Source organism: Leuciscus leuciscus (assembly GCF_965113295.1).
Source record: "Leuciscus leuciscus genome assembly, chromosome: 22".
In the NCBI taxonomy this organism is placed as follows: domain Eukaryota; kingdom Metazoa; phylum Chordata; class Actinopteri; order Cypriniformes; family Leuciscidae; genus Leuciscus; species Leuciscus leuciscus.
Genome location: NC_138746.1, coordinates 17,201,479 through 17,218,639, shown reverse-complemented (window position 1 = coordinate 17,218,639; position 17,161 = coordinate 17,201,479). Strand labels below are relative to the sequence as shown.

General features: G+C 38.0%; 1 long non-coding RNA gene across 1 annotated transcript; it reads right to left on the bottom strand.

The window, feature by feature from the left end:
• Positions 1-1,701: 1,701 nt before the first annotated feature.
• On the bottom strand, positions 1,702-4,265 carry LOC309486041. The gene is made up of 3 exons (XR_014201370.1): positions 3,965-4,265; positions 3,000-3,032; positions 1,702-2,461 (listed from the first exon to the last, which is right to left on the bottom strand). It is a non-coding gene; the product is annotated as an uncharacterized lncRNA (long non-coding RNA).
• Positions 4,266-17,161: the final 12,896 nt, after the last annotated feature.

Sequence of the window (17,161 nt, the reverse complement as noted above, 5' to 3'; positions counted from 1 at the left end):
AACGAATGTCTTTAAGGCGACATCTAGTGTATATATCTATGCACCAGTCTGCGTACACGTCAGATCAGATCACTTCGACATGGCTGCGTATAAATGGTAAAAACGATATAAATACTGTTCGTTTTCTCACACAAACCGCTCGTTTCGTGTCTTAGGCCATCAATGTGTACTTACGATGGGGAATTGTTTAATTTGGACGACGGGGAATTGTTTTAATTTGGACTCTGTGCATGTGTTTTGAGACCGTGACCATAGACCTGCATTATGACTGACAGACAAGAACGGTTTGACCTAAAAATATACAAATTGAAACTACTGCGGAAAAAAAGACACCTACATCTTGGATGCCCTTGAGGTAAGCTAAAACATACCAAAAATTTATTTCAAAGTGAACTATCCCTTTAAGGAACATATTTTAGACACAAGGAGGGTAGCTGGGAGGATTATGTATTCTGCTTAAAGGTACGAGTAAAATGCAATGTTCACTTAGCAGAGAGTTCCAGTGATGATGATACTTCAGATGTGTACACTTGGTTTGCTCTTTACAAGAAAATGAATGTTTCGACTGATGCAAATGTAGCATTTGTATACCACTAATATACACTGAGAAATAGTTTCTTAATGTGGAAAGGGGATTGTACCATGTGTAAGCATTAGCATATACGTTCTATCTTTAAACAATGTTTTTTCCACCTTAAGGAAGTCGAAAGTCGTTCAGTTGTGTATTTAAGCTCAATCTTACTGTACTACGGCAGAGAAACACGGAAACGCATAGACCTGGCATGAATATAACATCTTCTCAGAGTTTCTCTCCTGACATATAAGAATAAAGATTTTTCTTGGCAAGATAACTGGTTTCCAGTCCCGTGAATCAAATAATAACGGGGAAAAGGCTTAATTCCAAGTCTACAGCATCAAATTAAATTTACAAAAGTAAAGTCTACTTTAAAGGTGACATATTATGCCCCTTTTCACAAGATGTAATATAAATCTATGGTGTCCCCAGAAAGTGTCTGTGACATTTCAGCTCAAAATACCCCCAGATCATTTATTATAGCTTGTCAAATTTGACCCTTTTTGGGTGTACCTGAGTAACAAACGCATGTCATTCAGTGAAATGCCACAACACACTTAGCCTATATTGTTAGATTTTTTGAAAAATAAGTAGATGTTGTGAATAATTGTGATTAACTTTGCTGGTCAAGCTCATTGTTTAATATAGGTGGCCAGTTGATGGCCGTCAATATAAGCTGAAGAAGTTTTTGTCATTCAGTTTAATGCAAATTCTTCAAAAAACTGAATGACAGTATCTCTGTATAAATAACAATTTTAGTATCGTATTTATATTACAGATAAATTAGGAATGATTTCACTGACAAATATGTTCAACTTAATATTTTATTATTGTTTGTTAATAGTTATAATATATAAGTTGAATCACTTATATTTCCCACAGGGGGCGCCATAACTAAAACAACTATACAAAACAATACATTGTTGAGTGACATTTAAACTAGAAGCAGAACACTCCCCACCAGACATCCTAAGGATGTCTCATTTAAGTCTTAATTTTCCTTAGGGAACAGAAGAACAACCTCTGTAATTGGTCTGAGATACTTTACTTCCTTTCCAGATCCATTTTTAGTAACTTTCAACTGAACCTTGCGTACTCTCCCATCAGTGCTTTAAATACTTCCCAGCAAGCAATTTTGCGTCTAATAGACGTCTAATAGCCGTCAAAACACAGCCCAGACGTCTAGGCTAAAACGAGGCTAATTTTGGGCTGTCAGTGAAAATCTAATAGACGTCTAAACATAGCCCAAGAATAGACAGCTATTGAATGACTACATATATACGTCTAATAGACGTCTAACCATAGCCCAAGAAAAGACAATTAGACAGCTATTGAATGACTATATATATACGTCTAATAGACGTCTAACCATAGCCCAAGAATAGACTAGTCATCAATTAGACCGCTATTAAACGACTACATATATACGTCTAATAGACAGGCAATATGGGTCTAGGCTAAAACAAGGCTGATTTTGGGCTGTCAGTGAAAATCTAATAGACGTCTAACCATAGCCCAAGAATAGACTAGTCATCAATTACACTACATATACATGTAATAGACAACAAAATGAGGCATAAGGATTCTTTTCACTCAAATATAACAGGTTCTCATAAATGAAAATCCATCCAAACTAACTGAATATAAAGAATTTATTTAGAACAATTATATTAACAACTTAGACAACATTCAAACATAAAAATGAACAAATAAAAAATTGGAAAATATGTAAAACAACTTAAGATACAATTTTTTTTAAGAATGAATTGTTAGCTTTATATCCATAACCACCACCCCCTGCTCTCCCTGGTGCTTGTTTAAAATGACCAGAAATTGCATTTTTTATTTCCCATTCAGTCGCCGAAGGAAAGTTGGTAATCACTGCGTCTGCCAAATGAGAAAAAGAAAAAAATTATTGCTCAAGAAAAGCATTGTTGACAATCATTTTTAACTAATTACAGTCATTCACTTTTGCTTGGATGCACACTAGAGCTGGCCAATATAGAGTTACGGAATATAGATTGAGACAATATAATTTATATATCAATATAGACAATTTATATCAATATTATTAATGTCAATAATTGAAAATGTTCGCCTGCATAATGGTGATGCACTAATTATATATACACACATATATATATACACACACACACACATATACATATATATATATATATATATATATATATGATGACTGACAGACAAGAACGGTTTGACCTAAAAATATCAAAATTGAAACTACTGCAGAAACAAAGACACCTACATCTTGGATGCCCTTAAGGTAAGCTAAAACATACCAAAATTTAATTTCAAAGTGAACTATCCCTATAAATCATTCTTTATCACTTACTCATATAACTCTAATGAACATAAAAAGATACTTATAGGGGTAGTTCACTTAAAAAAAAAAAAAATTACTCACTTTCACTTGGTTCCAAACCTGTATGGCTTTCTTCTGTTGAACACACACAAAAAATATATATATTTTGAAGAATGTTGGTAACAAGACATGTAATGGTAGTCATTGACAAGTGTTCTGTAAATTCAATTGCTGTACTTTGTTGACTGATTGCTGGATAATTTGCAATAAACAGTGTCTTTAAATCAAATAAAGTGGATTACATCACTCCAGTTCTGAGGTTTTTACACTGGCTATCTGTCTGTCAAAGAATTCATGTCAAAATACTACAGCTGGTTATTAAATTAATTAACGTTTTAAGGCCAAAGTAAATTTCTAATCTTCTGATGCATTATGAACCATCCAGAGCAGATCTCTCAGGTCATCTGGGACAGTAGCCAGCTACTTTTATATCCCCAAAGTCAAAACAAAACATGGAGAAGCAGCATTCAGTTTTTATGCACCATATATCTGAAACAAATTCACTGAAAACTGAATGTATGCTGCATATTTTAATTATTTCAAATCAAGTTGAAAGACTTTACTGTTTGCCACTACCTTTTATTAATTGGAAAGGATTATTTATATATATATATATATATATATATATATATATATATATATATATATATATATATATATAATTTCTTTGCATGTTGCTGTTAAGTTTTATGTAAAGTACTTTGAAAATTTGCATTAAATCAAAAACTATTATTTCTTACTCTAATCTAAAAACAAAAATATATTGGTATCTTTAATAATAATAAAAAATAGTAATGATAAGTTTCATAGTTTCATGCTTACCACCTTGAATTTAGATACATTTTAGATTAAGGGCACACAGTTGCAATAACACATGCAGGTAACTTTAACTTGTTGGAGAAAAATAGTACTCTGCAATGGTAATGTTAAAATGTCACGGTTTCTACACATTATAACAACTAACTAATTTAAATAATGAACATAACAAAAATAACACGCATACTTACAAGATCAAAGTAGAAATTTGCAGGTTTTCAGAGTGTCGCTCGCCCGTTGCTCTCCGACAGCTGCCTCGTGTAAAATAAAACTGAAAATGGCGGAAATGTTTATAGCGAGATCTGGCTAAAGTAGTCCCAGTAGTCATGTCTCAGTAGCGTTTCGCTTGTGCCATCTAGCGGTTGAGAAATGCAATTGCATTTGATTTAATTTGAAATGATAGATTGTGTATGAATGTTATGTTTATGTGTGACAGCAAACATTAAGCTGTGTGAGCGAAAACATTTTTAAGACTAATATTCTTATACTATATCGCTGGCCTGAATCAGGGCTAGCCAAGCCGTACGTAGACCAGATTGCCTTGATTTCGCCAGGTGGGCTAAATCAGACCGCATATAGCCCGTCCAATTCGGAGCTAAATCGTGACTACAGATCGACCATGTAGTGAAATGACACATTGAACCTTGTAGATATCATTACCAATGTGAACATGATGGAATATCAACCATTTCATGCACTGCCTGGCAAAAAACTACAATTAATCAATTTTGACTAAAAGTGGGCTACAATAGCCGGGTCTCAATACGAGCTAAATCGTGGCTACGCACAGCCTACACATATAACATGTAAAATAAAGCAAACCAAACAACTTGTAATCACAGTTGACTTTGCTTACATGATGGAATATCATACATCTCACAAGTTATTTTGGAAAAAAATACATTTATCCAGCCTAAATGTTATTTGGGCTAAAAGTGGGTTACACATAGCCGGACTATATCGGGTCTATATTTAACCTAGACGTTGAAATGACGGCTATTGCTTGCTGGGTTGGGACACAAGAGCCATAGGCCACTTGTTACGAGGGCTCTGATTGTCTTTTAGAAGTACAAGATCTCCTTCTTCAAGTTTAAAAAAGGCAAGCAGTTTCAAAACATAAATCATATAGGCTAAATGGGGAATCATATTAAATACAACAACTGTGTTAAATACTGCTACTGTGTATAATTTCTCCTGTTTTTGTCTACTTTATCTCTCTTTCAACACAAGAAGCACAAAGCGGGTTCAGAGGATCCTGAAGACTCCCTGCAATGACGCTGTACCCTCACCCTGAGTCTCAGCTCAAGACTATGGAGGTATTTTTGGTGCAAAACTACTGAACGCCTGTGACAGTGGAATTTGTAGTTGTAGAGAATAGCCACACATGTGTATCAGTAAATTTGAAGTCACAGAGAGAAATGTTTTAAGAGTTGCAAACTTGTAGACTTTTTTTTATCTTCCACAAACACAACACAACAGTCACACCTTCTCAAATTCTTCATTGCAGGTGCACAAATCCTATTCTACAAATCACAAATTAAGAAACTCATACGCTCACATTTTTGCTACAGTTGCTGCAGTGAATATGGTGCAAAACGCATTTACACACCCGCATCAAGAAATGTGAAGTCACGGAGAAATTTTGCTCATCTGCAAATCAGTATGTGAATTCATCCAATGAGAGTTGCACACTTGTAGAATATTTTCTCACAAATATCTTGTATATTTTTCTAGCACAAACACAAGTACATAACTACAGCTGCTTGAATCTGCTGCGACCAATCTCAAACACTGTTTTTCGCTTTCAAGTGACAAGTTTCGCCCGCTCTCCCTTTTGCACCAAGTGCACCGTGAAATGTGGGGCAAAAGTGAGTTGTGCAACTGTAGAGGCAGTGGGCGGAGCCTATATGAATATTCATGAGTTTCCCGGGCATGCGCGTGGAATTGCTCATTCTAGTTCACGCTCCTCGTTTCTCAGCAGGTTTAATGGATTATTTCAAAAAAGGTAAATATAGTTTCAGCGCGAACTTAAACTACAATTGTGTATCGTTTTGTTAAATTCCTAATCTTTTTATTAATTCGTCACTGACTGAATGATTGCTGGCATTCACTTCGTGTAGGCCTATATACAGTAGCTACAGCAAACTTCAACTCGCCGTATAAATTGCACCTTGCGAAGCTTTAAAACTGTGGCTTTTACTAATTATTATCATTTGTTGATTGCAATAAATTAAATAAACCTTCACAAATGTATCTGTGGGCTAACACTTTTTAAAATATATATAATATATCCTGGTGTGATTGTTCTTAAATTCTTGTTCGTTTAAATAAGCCAAATCATTTAAGACCAAACTCAAGCATGAATGTGTTGCTTTAATACATACGTACAATTTGGATTAAACAAAATTATATGGACAAAAGTGGATAAATTACATTTGATACAACTAGGTTACTGTAAATGAGAAACAAAAAACACTTCAATCTGGATTTAGAAAATGTCATTCTACAGAAACTGCACTGATTAGAGTCTATAATGATATTTTAAGTACCTGTGATTCTGGCGATTTTGCAGTCCTTGTGCTTCTTGACTTAACAGCAGCCTTTGACACTATTGATCACACTGTTCTTATTGATCGTCTGGAAAATAGTGTTGGTATAAGAGGTACGGTACTAAAATGGCTAAAATCATTTTTAACGAATAGGAGTTTTTCAGTTAAGATGGGCGACCACTATTCGAGTAAAGCACATTTGTTCTGTGGAGTTCCGCAGGGCTCTATTTTGGCGCCACTATTATTAGGGGTTCAAGCATGAAATGCTGAAACCCTATTGTAATTGTAAGGATTCGTAAAACGCATCGTGCAGGACAAACCGTAAGGCCTAGAGACGTGAAACCTGGCCAGATGGTAGGCCTCAATTTGGGGACAACCTATCAGAGTATGACCCCAATTGGCCCATAGGTGGCGCTACAGCAACCAAAAGTACTAAATCGCTCATAACTCTTAGACCGTTTGTCCCAGGATCAAGTGTCTTATATCGTTGGAATCCTTGGCTCAAGGCGGACAAAATGGCTATCTCCGATTTGGATGTAGGCAGGGAAAATTTTCTGCTATGTCGGATTTTGTCCAAAACCTACTTTTGCGAACTAGTCCCTGGTTTTTGGCCCGATCGGAACCAAACCAGTCTAGGACAATTCTCTGGACTCTCTAGATCAATAATTATCGAAAAAAAGTTGAACTTTTGCATTTGGGTGGCTGTAACAGGGTCATTTAGAAAAGGGGCGTGGCAAAATACACTAAAAAGCCTATAAATCCCAAATGAAAACTCAGAACTTCACAAAAATTGATGAGCATATGTGTCAGAACATGGTGAGGAAGCATGCAGAGTTTCATGGAGATCGGACCATAGGTGGCGCTATAACTGGCAAAAAGCCTTCATTCTTATTAGGGGTTCAAGCATGAAATGCTGAAACCCTATTGTAATTGTAAGGATTCGTAAAACGCATCGTGCAGGACAAACCGTAAGGCCTAGAGACGTGAAACCTGGCCAGATGGTAGGCCTCAATTTGGGGACAACCTATCAGAGTATGACCCCAATTGGCCCATAGGTGGCGCTACAGCAACCAAAAGTACTAAATCGCTCATAACTCTTAGACCGTTTGTCCCAGGATCAAGTGTCTTATATCGTTGGAATCCTTGGCTCAAGGCGGACAAAATGGCTATCTCCGATTTGGATGTAGGCAGGGAAAATTTTCTGCTATGTCGGATTTTGTCCAAAACCTACTTTTGCGAACTAGTCCCTGGTTTTTGGCCCGATCGGAACCAAACCAGTCTAGGACAATTCTCTGGACTCTCTAGATCAATAATTATCGAAAAAAAGTTGAACTTTTGCATTTGGGTGGCTGTAACAGGGTCATTTAGAAAAGGGGCGTGGCAAAATACACTAAAAAGCCTATAAATCCCAAATGAAAACTCAGAACTTCACAAAAATTGATGAGCATATGTGTCAGAACATGGTGAGGAAGCATGCAGAGTTTCATGGAGATCGGACCATAGGTGGCGCTATAACTGGCAAAAAGCCTTCATTCTTATTAGGGGTTCAAGCATGAAATGCTGAAACCCTATTGTAATTGTAAGGATTCGTAAAACGCATCGTGCAGGACAAACCGTAAGGCCTAGAGACGTGAAACCTGGCCAGATGGTAGGCCTCAATTTGGGGACAACCTATCAGAGTATGACCCCAATTGGCCCATAGGTGGCGCTACAGCAACCAAAAGTACTAAATCGCTCATAACTCTTAGACCGTTTGTCCCAGGATCAAGTGTCTTATATCGTTGGAATCCTTGGCTCAAGGCGGACAAAATGGCTATCTCCGATTTGGATGTAGGCAGGGAAAATTTTCTGCTATGTCGGATTTTGTCCAAAACCTACTTTTGCGAACTAGTCCCTGGTTTTTGGCCCGATCGGAACCAAACCAGTCTAGGACAATTCTCTGGACTCTCTAGATCAATAATTATCGAAAAAAAGTTGAACTTTTGCATTTGGGTGGCTGTAACAGGGTCATTTAGAAAAGGGGCGTGGCAAAATACACTAAAAAGCCTATAAATCCCAAATGAAAACTCAGAACTTCACAAAAATTGATGAGCATATGTGTCAGAACATGGTGAGGAAGCATGCAGAGTTTCATGGAGATCGGACCATAGGTGGCGCTATAACTGGCAAAAAGCCTTCATTCTTATTAGGGGTTCAAGCATGAAATGCTGAAACCCTATTGTAATTGTAAGGATTCGTAAAACGCATCGTGCAGGACAAACCGTAAGGCCTAGAGACGTGAAACCTGGCCAGATGGTAGGCCTCAATTTGGGGACAACCTATCAGAGTATGACCCCAATTGGCCCATAGGTGGCGCTACAGCAACCAAAAGTACTAAATCGCTCATAACTCTTAGACCGTTTGTCCCAGGATCAAGTGTCTTATATCGTTGGAATCCTTGGCTCAAGGCGGACAAAATGGCTATCTCCGATTTGGATGTAGGCAGGGAAAATTTTCTGCTATGTCGGATTTTGTCCAAAACCTACTTTTGCGAACTAGTCCCTGGTTTTTGGCCCGATCGGAACCAAACCAGTCTAGGACAATTCTCTGGACTCTCTAGATCAATAATTATCGAAAAAAAGTTGAACTTTTGCATTTGGGTGGCTGTAACAGGGTCATTTAGAAAAGGGGCGTGGCAAAATACACTAAAAAGCCTATAAAACCCAAATGAAAACTCAGAACTTCACAAAAATTGATGAGCATATGTGTCAGAACATGGTGAGGAAGCATGCAGAGTTTCATGGAGATCGGACCATAGGTGGCGCTATAACTGGCAAAAAGCCTTCATTCTTATTAGGGGTTCAAGCATGAAATGCTGAAACCCTATTGTAATTGTAAGGATTCGTAAAACGCATCGTGCAGGACAAACCGTAAGGCCTAGAGACGTGAAACCTGGCCAGATGGTAGGCCTCAATTTGGGGACAACCTATCAGAGTATGACCCCAATTGGCCCATAGGTGGCGCTACAGCAACCAAAAGTACTAAATCGCTCATAACTCTTAGACCGTTTGTCCCAGGATCAAGTGTCTTATATCGTTGGAATCCTTGGCACAAGGCGGACAAAATGGCTATCTCCGATTTGGATGTAGGCAGGGAAAATTTTCTGCTATGTCGGATTTTGTCCAAAACCTACTTTTGCGAACTAGTCCCTGGTTTTTGGCCCGATCGGAACCAAACCAGTCTAGGACAATTCTCTGGACTCTCTAGATCAATAATTATCGAAAAAAAAGTTGAACTTTTGCATTTGGGTGGCTGTAACAGGGTCATTTAGAAAAGGGGCGTGGCAAAATACACTAAAAAGCCTATAAATCCCAAATGAAAACTCAGAACTTCACAAAAATTGATGAGCATATGTGTCAGAACATGGTGAGGAAGCATGCAGAGTTTCATGGAGATCGGACCATAGGTGGCGCTATAACTGGCAAAAAGCCTTCATTCTTATTAGGGGTTCAAGCATGAAATGCTGAAACCCTATTGTAATTGTAAGGATTCGTAAAACGCATCGTGCAGGACAAACCGTAAGGCCTAGAGACGTGAAACCTGGCCAGATGGTAGGCCTCAATTTGGGGACAACCTATCAGAGTATGACCCCAATTGGCCCATAGGTGGCGCTACAGCAACCAAAAGTACTAAATCGCTCATAACTCTTAGACCGTTTGTCCCAGGATCAAGTGTCTTATATCGTTGGAATCCTTGGCTCAAGGCGGACAAAATGGCTATCTCCGATTTGGATGTAGGCAGGGAAAATTTTCTGCTATGTCGGATTTTGTCCAAAACCTACTTTTGCGAACTAGTCCCTGGTTTTTGGCCCGATCGGAACCAAACCAGTCTAGGACAATTCTCTGGACTCTCTAGATCAATAATTATCGAAAAAAAGTTGAACTTTTGCATTTGGGTGGCTGTAACAGGGTCATTTAGAAAAGGGGCGTGGCAAAATACACTAAAAAGCCTATAAATCCCAAATGAAAACTCAGAACTTCACAAAAATTGATGAGCATATGTGTCAGAACATGGTGAGGAAGCATGCAGAGTTTCATGGAGATCGGACCATAGGTGGCGCTATAACTGGCAAAAAGCCTTCATTCTTATTAGGGGTTCAAGCATGAAATGCTGAAACCCTATTGTAATTGTAAGGATTCGTAAAACGCATCGTGCAGGACAAACCGTAAGGCCTAGAGACGTGAAACCTGGCCAGATGGTAGGCCTCAATTTGGGGACAACCTATCAGAGTATGACCCCAATTGGCCCATAGGTGGCGCTACAGCAACCAAAAGTACTAAATCGCTCATAACTCTTAGACCGTTTGTCCCAGGATCAAGTGTCTTATATCGTTGGAATCCTTGGCTCAAGGCGGACAAAATGGCTATCTCCGATTTGCTCGCCCTTCAGGCGCCAATTTTGAGTAAATTGCATTTTTTTGAAAAACCTATTTTTACGAACTTCTCCTTGGTTTTTCGACCAATTGGAACCAAACCACTGCAAGAATATTCTCTGGAGTCTGACAATCAATAATCATCCAAAAAATTCAAAATTTCAATTAACGGTCGATAAAGGGAACCACAATCTTTGATGGCACCAGGGCCACTTTTACTAAAACGGTTATAAATTGTGAACGGAAAGAGATTTTTTAGCTAAACTTGGGACACATCTTCCTGAGCTCAATCTGAGATCACTTGAAAAAAATCGCAACAATTGGCCAGTAGGTGGCACTATAAAACGGTTATAACTTGTGAACGGAAAGAGATATTTTCACAAAACTTGGGACACATGTTCATGAGCTCATTCTGAGGTCACGTGGAAAAAAATCATGAGAATTGGCCACTTGATGGCGCTATAAAATGGTTATAACTTGTGAACGGAATGAGATATTTTCACTAAACTTGGGACACATGTTCATAAGCTCAATCTGAGTTGACATGAAATAAATCGTGACAATTGGCCACTTGGTGGCGCTATAACAGTGAAAAAAATCATGAAAATAGCTATAAGCGCACCCAACCGTTAGTCTACTGAAAAGTGGCACGCAGTGTCTTTGTCCAGGGTGCCATGATAGTCTATGAGATCATTGGTGTATCTCAAAAAACTCAGTATACGTCATTGGCACAAAGCCTTGAAGGAGCCTTAAAAGTTTCAAGGAAGCCCATGTTTTTTTCACAGGAGTGACCTCCTAAGAATCCTTGCCGAGTCCAACAATACCAAACATGCCAGGTTTCGCCTTATGGTTTTTGTAAGTGTCATTTAGAGCTTTAAAAAATTGTGGTTATCTTCAAAGCCGTTAGTCTGATCTAGACAACAACAAAAAAAACAAAAGAAATTTGAAAACATAGGTAAATAGCTAAACAATAACGCCAAAATGTTAAAATTATGATAGGAACTGACAAAAAAAATTAATTAAATCCAATCAATTTCACCCATGGATCATTTTGATGCTCTCACATGTTTGAAACGAACAATGATAGATTGTGATGAAATTTGTTTTGAATTGGGACTGGCGAATCCCCGTCCATACTGTCAATGACCGGTCGCAAAGACCCGCCCACTTTAGTTACTGTTGCTATGTCTGACAAGCGACGCCACTCTCACACCACATCAAGTTCTCACATAGTGAAAAATACATTGCGGATCAGAAAAAAGACTGCGCGGTGACAGACAAGTAATTTTGATATGAAACAAAGTCTCACCTTTCAAATGTAGTCATTTTTTTAGAGACATTTAAACAATAAATACCGTTTTGTGACTCTTTAATGTGTCTGACAGATCGCTGTAGACTCGAGGCTCAGTTAAAGCTGCTTGTGAACCGATCATCTCTTCATTCTAGTTCATTTAAAGCATTAAAATAAACATGAATGAACATAAAAGGAATGTTGTTTTAAAGTGCTAAGACGTCAGTACACTTTGTTTTTCAAATTTAAATCCTCCTATGTTAATCTACTAACTCTCCTGACTGCTTTGTTGGACAAAATGGCGGATTATGATTAGTCAGATCGCCTGTCAATCAAACTCCCTGCGAAGGGTCAATTGAGAATGCCTGTGTGCACAATCCTGATCTAATCGACAACTTTGCAGTTGCACATAGGAAAGCCCGGAAAATCCCGCTATAATGTAAGAGAGCATCTTTTTCATGTATTTGGACTTAGGCCTAACAATGTTTTATAGTGCGCTGTCCCCATTGTTTTTTTTGTTGTTTTTTTGTTTTGTTTTTGGTGAGCGTAGGCTACTCCTGATTTTGTTAGTCATCTCATCTCTTATATGCTGTGTATGATCATATCCTGCCCTATTCATGGTAGCCAACTCGCAGACATTGCGTCATCAATGTCATCAATTGCGTCATCAAGGAGCCCGCCTTGATAATCCTACTTAAGGGCCCGGTGTTGGCTCGTTACGCCACTGAATATTATTATCTAAACTCCTTATCAAAATTAAATATTTACAACAAATCTGACACATATATATGGGCACACTTTGAGTACTACTAATAAAAGTGGTGGAGATCAGGCAAGACTACAAGAAGACTAGGCAAAAGGTGCTATAACTGTAAAAACGCTTTAAAACCATATATTTCCTATGGTAAACTGCCTGTATTGGCAGTAAATTGACTTTTTCATCTATGATGGCAGTTGTTAAATGCTTGCTAAATAAAACTTAATGTCTTTTGATGCTTGTGTGCTTAAAGGCCTTAACTGCTTGAACCCCGATAAATGCTGCTTGTTCTCTTTGTATTTGCTTCCTCTAGGGACCATTTTTACGAAATATGGACTATCCTTTCATTGCTATGCAGATGACACACAGGTTTATTTGCCTGTTAAACGAAACCATGCTGAATTAGAGTCATTTAAAGCATGTTTAGAGGAGATTAAGGCATCCCAGCTAACACAAATACGTGACTGTTACGTAACTGCAACGTAATCTGGTGACCAAACTTTCGTCGTAGCCAACCGGAAAAGTGAAATTCCTGGATTCGTTGTCACGACGTAACTTTGAAACGTTGTCAGTAAGTCGTGAAATTACCACGTTATTACGAATAGAGTACGTATCTGGAACGTTGTTGGTTATCTTATAACGTTAGGAGGACGTACTGACGACGTTGTGGGTTGGTAGTATGATGGTAATGAAATTCCGAGCATACGACGTTGTAGTTACGTTGTCAGTTAGTAAAGTCATGACGTGACCAAAAAGTACGAATACATTACGTAACTGTTACGTCGTGTGTTAGCTGGGATGGCTTTCTTCAAATTTTTTAATTTTTAATGAAGATAAAACAGAAATTATTGGTTTTAGTCCATCTGCGCTCAGAATCTATAAACTTGGATTTAGGGGAAATGTCTGTGTACCGAAAACCGTGGGTTAAAAATTTAGCCTTCATCTTTGATAGCGATTTAAAGTTTGATCGCCAAATAAATTCAGTTGTAAAAACTTGTTTTTATCAGCTTCGTCTACTAGCAAAAGTTAAGCCGTTTGTTTCCTTCAAAGACCTTGAGAAATTAATTCATGTTTTTATTTCATCAAGGCTAGATTATTGCAACTCATTATATTTAGGAATTAACCAGCATACATTAGCTCGCTTGCAGTATGTACAGAATGCTACGGCACGCTTTTTGTGCGGCATAAAAAAAAGGGAGCACATTACCCCTATTTTACGCTCATTACATTGGCTACCAGTGCGGTTCAGAGTAGAATTCAAAGTACTTTTATTAGTCTATAAATCTTTAAATAGCTTAGCACCAACTTATCTCTCTGAAATGATTACCGAATATAAACTGGCAAGAGCACTCCGATCAAATAATCAGGCTCTGTTATCTACCCCAAAATCGAGGCTCAAGTGTAGGGGAGACCGAGCTTTTTCCGTCGCTGCTCCAAGGCTTTGGAATACTTTACCTATTAGTTTAAGACAAGCTCCATCCCTGTTTACTTTTAAATGTAGACTTAAAACTTTTTTATTTTCAAAAGCCTTCGATTAAACTTGTTTATGTTAAAATAGATTAGTACATTTGTTTTGTTTTCTTTGTTACAAATGTGTGTGATTCTATGTGCTTTTAAATTTTTCGGTCTGATGTTGTATATTTAAGTGAAATTTATGTGACTCAATGTTGTGACGTTATGTGGATTATATGTGGAAAGCACATTGGTCAACAACAGTTGTTTTTAATTGTGCTATACAAATAAATTGTCATTGTCATTGTCATAACATATTAGGCATGCATTTTGTGATCATGCGTTTATTTTGAAATAGTACAAAACACAATAAACCTTAATATTGCAATAAAACATGACTAAAATCTTTTCAGAGTTCCAGGCCTAAAGATCTTATCTGCAAGCTTTATGATCGGGCTTACGTTTATCATGTATGTTTATGATTACATACATGAAGAAGATTTTTGTGAAAACCCATTTATGAAAACCAAAGAAAATAAACAGCACAGCAATGTGAACTTGTCTAACTGCTTAATCACTGTTATGGCAGTGACATATGTACATACCCTATTTGTTTCAGAACTCTAAGTGAAAGTGGATTATATTAATACAAATTATACAAACTTGGCTATATTAGATGTTCTGTTTCCATAAAGATCTGTTATATACATATACATACACTCACACTCACACACATGTATATTGTTTCTATATGCAAGCTACTTTACTTAGCCTATAAAGTATCCATAGAGTTTTTAATCTTTAAATCTTTAAGTGTCTGAGCCATGAACCCGTAACAACATGTCTTAGGAATTAAGTCCAGACGAGGACTTAGATGTTTGGGCTACTCCTTCACGCATGCAGAGAGGATGGAAGCAAATATGGTGTCAAGTGCAGATGTTGTCAGAACATGTTCTCGTGAAGCGCAGACGACCTCGTCGCACGATATAGCAAGAGCTCGGTGCGAGACACACAATACGTTACCACAAAATCACCAAACCCTGGAGGCCCTCTGTGGGTGTGTCTGCATGGCTTGGCCCTCAAGAGAAAATATGTTATTGGTTTGCATGTCTTTTTCAAATATGGAACAGACGGGAAAATAAATTGCTCAGCGACCCCACAAGCTGATGCAATTTTTGTTGCAAATGCTGTTGAATTTGTTCTGAACTATGGTGAAATTAAAAACTCAGCCCGTATTTTGACACTGATCAAAATTAGTTCTTTAAATTCACTAATAAGATTACTTGACTAAGCTGATCAAAAAAGATCACTACTGCACACTAGGGGTTGAAGGACTTCAGATGTTTTTTCAAGTCGACATTTGTGTGTTGAAAGCATAGGATGAAAGTCGAGTCGACTAATCGCTGATGACGTCATTAATGAACAAATAAGCCTGAATCTCGAGCGAGACTCAAATGTGCAGAGCTATATTGACACAGCGCTACACACAAGGCTATACAGCTTACTTTTATCTGTTATTTTGTCTTTGGGTCGTTATAGTTTTCACAGATTTCTGCTCGTTCTAAACCAGATAGGCTACAGATAAAGTAGCACAGTAAACATTTATATGAATGGATTAGTATTGCGTGTGAATTAATTTTACCTGGCAGCCTCTCTCTAATAGCTGTGGGTTTTAGTTACTAATAAATATAGGCTACGCTTGAACTTTTCAGTTTCTAAGCTATTTTATTGATAAATCACAGATCAGTGTGGACAACTTTTCTGCACTACTGAATGATTCTCCGTGCGTGCGATATGTAAGCGATACAAGCTTCTTTATGTGTGTGCATTACAATGTTGAACAACAATTAATTTATGTGTACAATAAGCTGTTTAAAATGTGCATTCTCCCAATCAATTTGCATATAGAGCATATAGATAGAAGCCTATAATCAAACATCTTATGGAGCACTCTCATTTGTCATTTTAACTGTTTGGACACAGAGCTTTAAAGTGGACTTCCAAGATTTCTTATCCTGTTGCGCCCTCTATAGGCCATGACCAGCGACTAGTCGCGTCAGCGTCATGTCAGAGCATTTAAGCATACCTGTAAACGCTCCCGTTTTTCCCGGGTTTCTCCCGTTTTTTAGCCCTATCTCCGGACCCCTCCCGGTTTGTTATTTCTCCCAGGAAACTCCCGTAATTTGCATGACCCAAACTCCTTTATGAATAATCGGACCAATGAGTTTGTCTAATATTGACCAGTTCCCAGATCTTGTATTAAATGCATTATATTCACACAATCCACATACCATATACAATTTCAATCCTTTTGTCACCTCAACCTGGCAACCTATAGGCGGATCTTTTGTGACGTCATTGTTTATGTTTGTCGCGTTGCATCATGGGAATCGTGTGGCAGGAAACACCGCTAGATACCTGTAATTTGATTGTTTTGCACGTTTGGAGGAGGATTTAGAGAAGAGGATGGTTCACGCTTGCTGTGTGGTCGAGTACGGCTCGTTGGGGGCCTGATAAAAAGTTTTTTCGAATTCCCTCCGAAAAGGATCGCGAAAAACGAAAGAAATGGTTGCGTGCAATTAGGCGATTGAACCTGGACGCTCCGAAGAAAGCCTGGATTCCTGCAGCTAACGTTACTGATCGAGTTTGTGAGGCTCATTTTGTTCATGGTAGGCCTAAGTCTTGGTGATTATGTATTTATAGAAGACTGAATAAAAAAATAAATAAAACTGAGTCAAATCAACCGAGTCATGTTTTCGCGTTCTGATTCAGGTGTCCCAAACCGCGATCCACAGCACCCAGACTATCATGTTCCTCACATCAAAATGGGCTATTCTGGATCGCAAAACTTAAAAGCAAAAGAAAAGGCTGTTCTAACCTCTGCTTTTAGCACGATCACTGCTTTCTGTTTGGCAGAAAAGATCGGCC